An 11112-nucleotide genomic window follows, 5' to 3' on the forward strand; every position below is an offset into this window, starting at 1 on the left:
TGGCGCATCGGTCTCGGGGCGTCACAACACTCCACCACTAAGAGAGGATCTCGACCAGAGATCCTAGGAATGGCACCTGAGGGAAAAGGAAGAGGAAGAGGTGAGGTAAAGCTAAGTTGCTTCTTTGACAAACGAGTGAAACCAAAGAAAACCTTGAGAGGTTGAATAAATTGAAAGAAAGAATACAACGAAGATGAACAAAGTTGAAAACACTCTGTTAGAAAAGAGGAACAAGGAACATTACTAGAACCTTGTAGGTTGAAAGACGTAAGAAAATTGTTGCAATGGACAAGAAGTACTCCGCTTGAAATGAGATGTACAAGGAACGATAAAGATCAAATACCACAACACTACGGTTGGAAATGGAAGGCAATAATTTGAACTTGGCAAAATGAAAGCACTTGGATGAGACTCCAGTTAGAAGAGGAATGATAGCCACAACACTCCAGTTAAAACAAGATAGAGAAGGAAATAGAATGATATATTTTGGACAGCCCTCCGACTGAAAGGATAAGGAAAACTTGATAAGTTGCAAAGAACTTGAAAGGAGGACATGACACTCCGGTAAATGGATAAGCAAAGGAAAGAACATGATCTTGACAAACCAAGATGATGGGTCGAAGAGAGCTACATCGCAATGCCTCCGGAAGAAAATAAGAATGGAATGGAATGAACGAGAAAACAAGATCTTGAGAGAGCATGCTTACAACAAATGCTGGACTGGAGTTGTTGGATTATCAACAACGAAAAGCAAAAACTTGATATGGTCTTATGGAATACATCTCAAAACTATGAGGTGACAACCCGTCACTCATGGAAAAAGATTGGATTGATAAGAACAAGGAGACGAGAAACTATTTCACCGGGAGGATAAATGAAGAACTTGGGTCATTTATAAGCACCATAAATAGCCAAATTCTTAGGGAAAGCTTTAGGTGAAATATAACCCAAGATAAATCCAATGAAGAGGTTGATTGGTTGAAAAGATGTCTTGAGCGAACAGAAAATGATGGATTTAGATATGTCACTCTTGAAAACCTGTGAATCATGAAACACGAAGGGAAAATATCAACAATGACATAACACCACTTCAGATGATAAGGTAGAAGGAATTGCATTTTGGAATGCAAGATGAAGAATACTTGAGCTCCTCTGAAAAGAATCTCGATGAACACTTCAAGAAGGAATTAAATCCTTTAAGAACCATCATGTAGAGTCTCCATGAAGAACTCCGGTAAAAAGAATGATCACAAAGAAGTGAAGGATGACAAGGATAAGATTGAAGCTTTGCAATGATTAGATGGATCTCCGCGATAATATAACTATGAGAGCTTGGAACTCTTGGAAAAAGAAAAGATAAAGCATCTCAAATCGAGAATGTGATATGATGAACCTCCAGAATAAAGGAATTAATCACTTGGATGAAACAAGAATAAGAATTACATTATGCTTATCCTTCACCAATTCAAATTGATGACAAGAAACGGATTTGGCATACTACTTATTCTCGTTGAAAAGGATTAAGATAGATATAGAGCAAACTTGAGAAGGTCTTCAACGATCTACCGGTAGAACTTGACAAACACAAATGAATTGATGATTATAAGAGGAAAAGATTCTTGAATGAACCACCGTAAGAATTGAAAATGAACGAAGTAAAGGGATGAATCACCGGTAAGAATTAAAGAACGAAAGATCACGAGCTCATTAGAGATCACTTGAACGATGCACCGGTAAGATTTGGATAACGAGAGCTGAAAGCTGGAATGAATAATATTTGAAAAGATGGCCTTTAGAGGAAAGAAATGGAAAACAACTCATGAAATGCTCCAGATGGGTGAAAAGAATTCTCACAATCGAAAACAATTATGAGAGGATGGCATCAACTTGAACCATGAATCTTGAAGAGAATGGAGCAAGATATGGAGGAAAACTCTTCTTCGGTCTTCAAAAATCTTAGAATTACGACGAGAAACACCACCAAATTGTTGAGATACTCCGGGATGATGGATAGAAAGGTTGAGCCAACGGTGATAAGAATGTGAAAGATCTTGGGGAAAGACTTTTGACTGAAGATGATTCATTCTTACGTCAAGCTTTGAAATGAATTTGCGAATAACTCTGGGAAGATTAGAAGAGTCGGGTAAGATCCTGGGAAAAGACCTGTGGGTTAGGGCCCACTCAAAAGAAACACCATTGAACGATTTGAAGGAGAGATTGCACCGGTTGAATTAAATGGCTTGAATGAGATAACAACCTCGAGATATCTTCAGCACTCCGGAACAATTGAATAGTAAGAAGTGGAATGATAATAGGGAGCACCGGCATAGAAAACATTTGAAACGAGTTAAAGGATATGATCAACACCAAAAGCTTGAATTGAAACCACCGGAGAAGAAAAGAACGAAGAAAGATGAACTTGAAGCTTCTGAGCATCTCCACGAGAAATCAGCGGGTAAGAACGTTGATTGAAAAGAATGGAGAGACTTCACATGAATAAAATGGATAGTTGAATAAGGAATCTCAGTCCTTGAAGAAAAAGGGTGGGTGGGCGGGAAAATAAAGGCAGCTTGGGACGAATGAAATGAACACCGTTGAGAAGAACTAAGATTGGATCTTGCAAATGTTGAAATGATCGGATCCACTTGAAGAGAACGACGCTGGTATAGAAGGAATTTAGATGACAATCTCGATGATCAAGAAGGATTAACATTCACATAGATAATGTGAGAACACCACTTAGGAAAGGTATGGAATCAACATTTGGCATTGAAGCAACTCGAATACCACAACTCAACACAAAACAAAGGATTAGCTTGCAAAATAAGCCAGAACAAACATATGATAGAGATTTCGTCCGAAGTTTTCGTTGTGGGGCCTACACGGGCTCGACATACAGCACCATCATGTACAAGGCAGTGCACATGACATACGAAGCGTCCCCAAGTCAGCATAGCCAAGACCTCTTTAAGACAGAACGAGACCACTGTAAAACCAACCGTGGATAGGCGGACCACTAGACGTCGAACCCCAATTTCATACCATACATCTGTCGGAAAGGTATCCTAAGAGCTACTTGAATTCCCACTTATAAACTCCCGAAATTTTCCGGTTATGCAATCAGGTGTTGGGGATACAGGGGAAGCATAATATCTCACCCAAAACTAGCAAATCCTACATCCAGATGTATCCATCCTTCAACACATAACCAAAACACCTTCGGAATCAATTACCTCAACCTTCGAAAAGCATCCGTTATACGAGTTATGGCAATACTCCCGAACTCCCGCCCCAGTACTGGGTGGCGTCGAGGTTATCTCACCAACAACTGCATAAAAGAGATTTTCGATGTCGGCGAAAGTCGGGTATTCTAGAACTGCAACGATAAAATTGTGACGACAACACCTCGGAGCTCAACTCCCTGGGACACTGCCACAACCCCTAAATGACAGGAGGCACCAAGAACAATGTTCTCATCACAAAACCATCGAAACGATTCCAAGATATCCGCGTGATCCTAAAAAAATTTGTGAAAATTTGAGAAGAGAAGAGTCAAAACTCTACGTCAGGATGCCTCACCAGAGCGACGAAGGGACTGAGGAGTAAAAAGAATCCTACTCTCTGATATATATAATCCTATAAGACTCAAAACATTTTTCTAGACTCAACAACGCCAACGATTCGATCAAGCAGGGGGCTCCTAAGTCGGGGAAGGCTTTGATACCAACTTGTAACACCCTCGGTGCAGCTATATCTCCCACGTGTCAGAGCACGACTTAGAGGCATAACCGCATTGAAGGCATGTCGCAAGAGGGGTAATCTTTACACATCCCATGTACTGAATAAGAAAGAGGTACAGAGTTGGCTTACAATCGCCACTTCACACAATACATGAATAAAGCATTACATCAACCAGATACAATCACGGTCCGACTACGGAACCAAAAGAAAAGAAGACTACCCCTAATGCTACAGATCCCCGATCATCCCAACTGGGCTCCACTACTGATCAACTGGAAACGAAACAACACAACAAACACGATCTTCATCTTCATCGAGCTCCTCCTTGAGCTGGGTTGCGTCACATGCACGGTTCAACGGCACCTGCAAGCTGGTTTTGGAAGTAAATTGTGAGTCACGGGGACTCAGCAATCTCACACCCTCGCGATCAAGACTATTTAAGCTTCTAGGTAGGTAAAGGTATGAGGTAGACCTACAGCAAGCACTAGCATATATGGTGGCTAACTTACGCAAATGAGAGCGAGAAGAGAAGGCAAGGCACGTTCGAGAAAGTATGATCAAGAAGTGATCCTAAAACTACTTACGTTCAAGCATAACTCCAACACCGTGTTCACTTCCCGGACCCTGCCGAGAAGAGACCATCACGTCTACACACGCGGTTGATGCATGTTAATTAAATTAAGTGTAAAGTTTTCTACAACCGGACATTAACAAATTTCCATCTGCCCATAACCGCGGGCACGACTTTCGAAAGTTCAAATCCCTGCAGGGGTATCCCAACTTAGCCCATCACAAGCTCTCACAGTCAACGAAGGATATTCCTTCTAGCGGGAAGACCCGATCAGCCTCGAAATCCCGGTTACAAGACATTTTGACAATGGTAAAACAAGACCAGCAAAGCCACCCAGATGTGCCGACAAATCCCGATAGGAGCTGCACATATCTCTTTCTCAGGGCACACCGGATGAGCGCTCCGTACAGCTAAAACCAAACCTCGAGTTTCCCCGAGGGGGCGCTGCAAAGGACTCTAGTTTGGACCAACACTCAGAGGAGCACTGGCCTGGGGGGTTGAAATAAAGATGACCCTTGAGTCTGCAGAACCCAAGGGAAAAAGGCTTAGGTGGCAAATGGTAAAACCAATATTCGGCCTTGCTGGAGGAGTTTTATTCAAGGCGAACTATCAAGGGGTTCCCATTATAACCCAACCGCGTAAGGAACGCAAAATCAGGGAACATAACACCGGTATGACAGAAACTAGGGCGGCAAGAGTGGAAGAAAACACCAGGCATAAGGCCGGGCCTTCCACCCTTTACCAAGTATATAGATGCATTAAGTAAATAAGATATATTGTGATATCCCAGCAATAAACATGTTCCAACAAGGAACAACCTCCAATCTTCACCTGCAACTAGCAACGCTATAAGAGGGGCTGAGCAAAGCGGTAACATAGCCAAACAACGGTATGCTAGGACAAGGTGGGTTAGAGGCTTGACATGGCAATATGGGAGGCATGATAAAGCATGTGGTAGGTATCGCGGCATAGGCATAGCAATAGAGCGAGCAACTAGCAAGCAAAGATAGAAGTGATTTCGAGGGTATGGTCATCTTGCCTGAGATCCCGCAAGGAATAAGAACAAGTCCATGAAGAAGTCAAACGGACGAAGTCGAACGAATCCTCACAAACGCGACGTTATCGGAACTAACCCAAAGAAGCAACACCGGAAAGAAGCAAACAACATAGTAAACAACCACCACATAAACATGGCATGATGCACAACCAAGTATGATGCATGTCCGGTTTAAATATACATGGCATGGCAAAGTGCACAAGCAATCCTACAAATTAAGTGGAGCTCAATATGCAACTCCGTTGCATATTGACGAAACACCACATTCAAGTTATTTAGTTCTCTCTTGTTTATGTACCCAACAATATTAAATGTTGATTAACATGGCAAGGGGTGAAGCAAAACAAAACTACCTATCTAGGCAAGTTTAAATGAGGCCGGAAACAACGAACAACAATTCCGGTAAATCCCCATGTGCATGTTTTAAGGTTTGGTACTGTTCTGCCCTAAACACAATTTTAGGGTTGTTAAACATGCAAAGCAATGTCACCATGTTAAACTAGGCAAAATTCTACCCCATTTACATATAAAGTTTGTCAGGTTTGGAGCTACGGTTATTTAGTTAGGAATTAAAACATTTTAACATGGCATTTGAGAAAATTTAAACAAACAGCATTTTAAGCATTTCAAACATGGATGAAAGTGGCATATTATTAATGTAGACAAAATTCTAGACATTTTACATATAAAGTTTGTTTTAATCTGATGCACGGTTAATTAGTTAGGATATGCATGAAGACTAGGGACTTTTCTGTAAAACAGGTAAACTCTGGATAAAGAATAAATTCGTAGCAGGGAAAAAAACACATCAGGCCGAACAGAGATGGGTTGGGCTGTGCTCACAATGGGCCAACAGTGCACAGTGGGGGTTCTCACCCAGTGGGCCTTGGCCCAAGACGGTGGAAGCAGCAGGCCGGTGGATCTGGTTGTGATCTGGCGATCGTCTGGACCCGAGTCAATGAAGACCATTGGGAGCAGTGTCAGACGAGCTCCTCTGCTCGAACAAAGCAGAGGCGCGACACGGTTGCGGGCACAGGGAGACGCAGCTCCGGCGGGCAGGGGCCGGAGACGTGGCGGCGGAGCGGCGCGAATCCGGGCGGGTGTCGAGGTAGAGGCGGCGTCCTGGCGGCGAGACGTGGGCGACCTCCTTCTCTGCTCAAGCAGAGGCCGGACCCGGCGTTGACGGCGACCAGGAAGAAGACACCAGCAAGGAGCAGCGGGGATGGGGCTCTGGCGGCGGGATCCGAAGGGGAAGCCGGCGAAAGGACGAAGGAGAAGGTGCGGCGACCTGCTGGTAATTAGGAGCTCCGGCGACGATGGACTGTAGAAGGCGGCCTCGGATCGCTGGTGCTCAAGGCGCGGGCATCTCCTCGAGGAGGAGGAAGAAATAGGGCACAGCGGCAAGGCCATGGACGGTGGCTTGTCTCCTACTGGGGCCGAAGAAGCAGGGGGTCGGCGACGAGTTTTCTAGGGCTTCGGCCGTCGATGGTGGTGAGGCTCACCGGCGACGAGGCGGGCAGAGAAGGGGCCCGACAGCGCGGGGGAGGCCCTAGATCGAGCGGGAGGAGCTCGGGTGCGGCGCCGAATGGGCTCAGTGGCGCGGGGAAGAAGGGCCTGACTTGCTCCGGGTGCTTGCTCTGGCGAGACAAGGGGGAGTGAGAGAGAGGAGGATAAGGAAACGGGAAGAAGGGGTAGGGCGACGGGGATGGCCTGGTGGCTGCTGCTGCTGGTGATCTTTTTTGGTGGCGCAGAAAACATGGAAGGCAGTCGAAGGCTCTGGTTAGAGGGGGTGGATCGGGATGGATGGTGGTTGGCTCGGTGAGGAAGCCGAGGAGGAGACCAGGTGGGCTGGCGGCGGCGGGCGGAATGGACGGATGGGACATCCTACGATTAGGCTTAGGCTCAAATATAGGTAGGGGAAAAAGGTTAGGAGCTATCGAGTCCCTCCGATCGAAATCATACGGTCGAGAAAAAATATGTTAGGAAGTCCAATTAACAAAACGGAGACGTTTTGTAGATGTTTGGGGATGATCTGGACCCAACGGTGACGACTGTCCGGGTCGGGTCCGGGACAGCTTTCGGACGTGTGCGAGCAGGGCCGCGGGCTGACAAGAGAGTTTAGGTAGGGCCTGACGGTGAGAGGTAGTGGGCTGTGCAGAAGGGCTCGGGCTGAGAGAAAAGAAGAGAGAGGGGCCCGGCGACTGTTTCCGGAGACCGAAAACATCCGACGATAGACCGGCTACTACTGCCGCTATATTTAACCGTTGGGGCGTCAAACGGATTCCGAATGCGATGAAACTTGGCAGGCGACCTACTAACAACATAACAACACTGCATGCCAACTTTCAACCCATTCCGAGAACATTTTATGGCCACTTATAAAATACTATTTCGGACATGCCGTGGGCGCGTGCAAGTGTGTCTGGGCTCAGAACAGACAACGGACGGAACTGGGGGAACGGGACGGATGCAAGTTTTCAAAACATGATGATGCAATGCACATGATGACATGACAAGATGCAACATGCAAGCGAATGACATGGCAACGGCGGCGAATAACTGGAAGACACCTGGCGCGTCGGTCTCGGGGCATCACACCGTGAGTCACGAGGACTCAGCAATCTCACACCCGCGAGATCTAGACAATTTAAGCTTATGGGTAGGAACGGGGTAGTGAGGTGGAACTGCAGCAAGCACTAGTATATGGTGGCTAACTTACACAAATAAGAGCGAGAAGATAAGCAACGCACGGTCGAGAAGCTATAAGTGATCAAGAAGTGATCCTGAAGCTACTTATGTTCAAGCATGACCCGAGAGGCCGAGACCATGTTCTCTTCCCGGACTCCGCCGAAAAGAGACCATCACGGCCACACACGCAGTTGATTCATTTTAATAAAGTTAAGTATCAAGTCCTCTACAACCGGATATTAACAAATTCCCATCTGCCACATAACCGCGGGCACGGCTCTTGAAAGTTTATACCCTGCAGGAGTGTCCCAACTTAGCCCATCACAAGCACTCACGGTCAACGAAGGATATTCCTTCTCCCGGGAAGACCCGATCAGCCTCGGAATCCCGGTTACAATACATTTCGACAATGGTAAAACAAGACCAGCAAGACCACCCGACTGTGCCAACAAATCCTGATAGGAGCTGCACATATCTCGTTCTCAGGGCACACCGGATGAGCAATCCGTACAACTAAAACCAACCCTCAAGTTTCCCCGAGGTGGCGCTGCAAGGGGCTCTAGTTTGGACCAACACTCAGAGGAGCACTGGCCGGGGGGTTTAAAATAAAGATGGCCCTTGAGTCCATGGAACCCAAGGGAAAAGGCTTAGGTGGCAAATGTTAAAACCAAGGTTGGGCCTTGCTGGAGGAGTTTTATTCAAGGCGAACTGTCAAGGGGTTCCCATAACACCCAACCGCGTAAGGAACGCAAAATCAAGGAACCTAACACCAGTATGACGGAAACTAGGGTGGCAAGAGTGGAACAAAACACCAGGCATAAGGCCGAGCCTTCCACCCTTTACTAAGTATACAGATGCATTAAGGTAAATAAGATATAATAATGATATCCCAACAATATCCATGTTCCAACATGGAACAAACTTCAACTTCACCTGCAACTAGCAACGCTATAAGAGGGGCTGAGCAAAAGCGGTAACATAGCCAAACAATGATTTGCTAGGAAAGGTGGGTTAGAGGCTTGACATGGCAATATGGGAGGCATGATAAAGCAAGTGGTAGGTAGTGCGGCATAGCGATAGAGCGAACAACTAGCAAGCAAAGATAGAAGTGATTTCGAGGATATGGTCATCTTGCCTACAAAGTTCTCAGAGTTGTCAAAAGATTGATCCTCATTAGCGTACTCAACAGGTTCCTCGGTCACGTACTCGTCTCCCGGCTCTACCCAAAGCAAGAACACAAGCAATGGAACAACAATCAATCACGGTGCAATGCACAAGCAACATGATGCAATACATGGCATGATATGCAAGACATGATATGCAATGCACATGCGTGCTCCGGAAGGGAAAGAATGATTAAGGCATCAACTTGGCAAAAAAGTATGCCGCTGGAAAGATGAGATGATTTTGGTTGAAATCGATATAAAGATCACCGGAAACGAATGCATAGTTTGCAAATGGCAAGCATCACAAAAATGACGCAAAACTATGATTAACAGCATGATGCCATCTAGAATGCAACAAGAAACTAAGCTACTGCACTCCAACATAGCAACAAAGCATATGGCAGTGATGTACAAGAGATGCTTGACAAAACATGAACATTGAGCTACGGCTAAATCCCACTAGAACAGGTTCAAACAAGCATGGCAAAAGTGCAAAAGATATCACCTTCACAGACTTAGTGAAAATACTAACATGTCAACAATAACATCAGGAAGCAATGTTTAGAGCAAAAAAAACAACATGCTACAGGAACATATCATAGAAAAAAAGGCATGACGTGATTCTACTAAATGCATAGATCAAAAGTCCCTTACTGAACATGAGCCAAAAAGGCACAGAAGATTTGATGGCACCCATGTAAACATAGCAAGTTTTATTAACAGTTTCAGACTTAGCAGAAAAACAGAGCATGTCATAAACGGAATTATGATAGCAACTTTGCAAGCTCAAACCACTCATTACAAAGCATTTCATGACAATATAAGCCTACCAATAGCAAGATAACATGTACATGAAGCTAACCATGGCAATAGCAAGTTCATAGGACGCATGGATCACTAGCAACGACCATGGAAAAATTGATTAACATGGTAACATTCTGCCAGGAACATTTTATAGCAAAAGTAGAGCAAGAACAAGACATTCTAGACAACTCTATCATTGCAAACAGGGGCATGGATGGATAGAGCATAACCACATGTTCAAAACATCCTTACTGGAGTATCTCAAAACAAGCATGGATCTCACGGTAGCATCATGTTTACATGGCATCAAAATAACAGCAGGAAAAGGACTTAGCAAAATCCTAAGTCCCTGAAAACAACAACATTGCGGAGGCTAAATTGCATGCTTGTGCTAGTCACCACATAGACCAAAAAAATACAATACAAGCACCCCTGTAAAGATGGAATGTTGTAGTTGAAAACAGATGTAGACCTCAATCACATACGATGCACATATCAAATGTGACAAAAATGACAAATCACCATGATATGATAAGTAACAGCAGTTACCAGTTTATAGCACTCTTGCATCAATGAAAATGGCACCATAATGCACAGAATCATGCATGGAAATGCTTCTAATGTGAAGATCTCAACGAGACAAACAATTCTACATATCATATGCATCATTTCGAGCTACGGTCACCAAGATACGACATGATGAAGTAAGCATGAAAATATATAGAGATTCAGGACTTAGTGGAAAATCCACCTCCGCGAAAGTCAAGCGGGACGAGGTGGTTTCGGGACGGAGAGATCCGGATCGACGGAGCGCGTTTGGTTCGATGGATTGGTGGATCTGGTCCACCCCAGCTCTGGCGACGGCGAGGCGACTCCGGCGAGGCGCGTGGCGGCTAGAGAGGGAGCGGGAGTCGCCGGAGAAGGTGAGGGCGACGGCGGACGGCACGGAGGATGGCGGATGGCGAGGGAGGCGCGGAGGGAGACGGGAGGCGCGGAGGAGCTCGGCGGCGGCGCGGTGAGGAAGCGGGGCGGCGCAGCGGAGAAGACGCGGTGACGGGGCTTGGGCGGCCGGGTCGCGGTGGCGG

Source organism: Triticum dicoccoides, chromosome 4A (assembly GCF_002162155.2).
Source record: "Triticum dicoccoides isolate Atlit2015 ecotype Zavitan chromosome 4A, WEW_v2.0, whole genome shotgun sequence".
Classification (NCBI taxonomy): Eukaryota; Viridiplantae; Streptophyta; class Magnoliopsida; order Poales; family Poaceae; genus Triticum; species Triticum dicoccoides.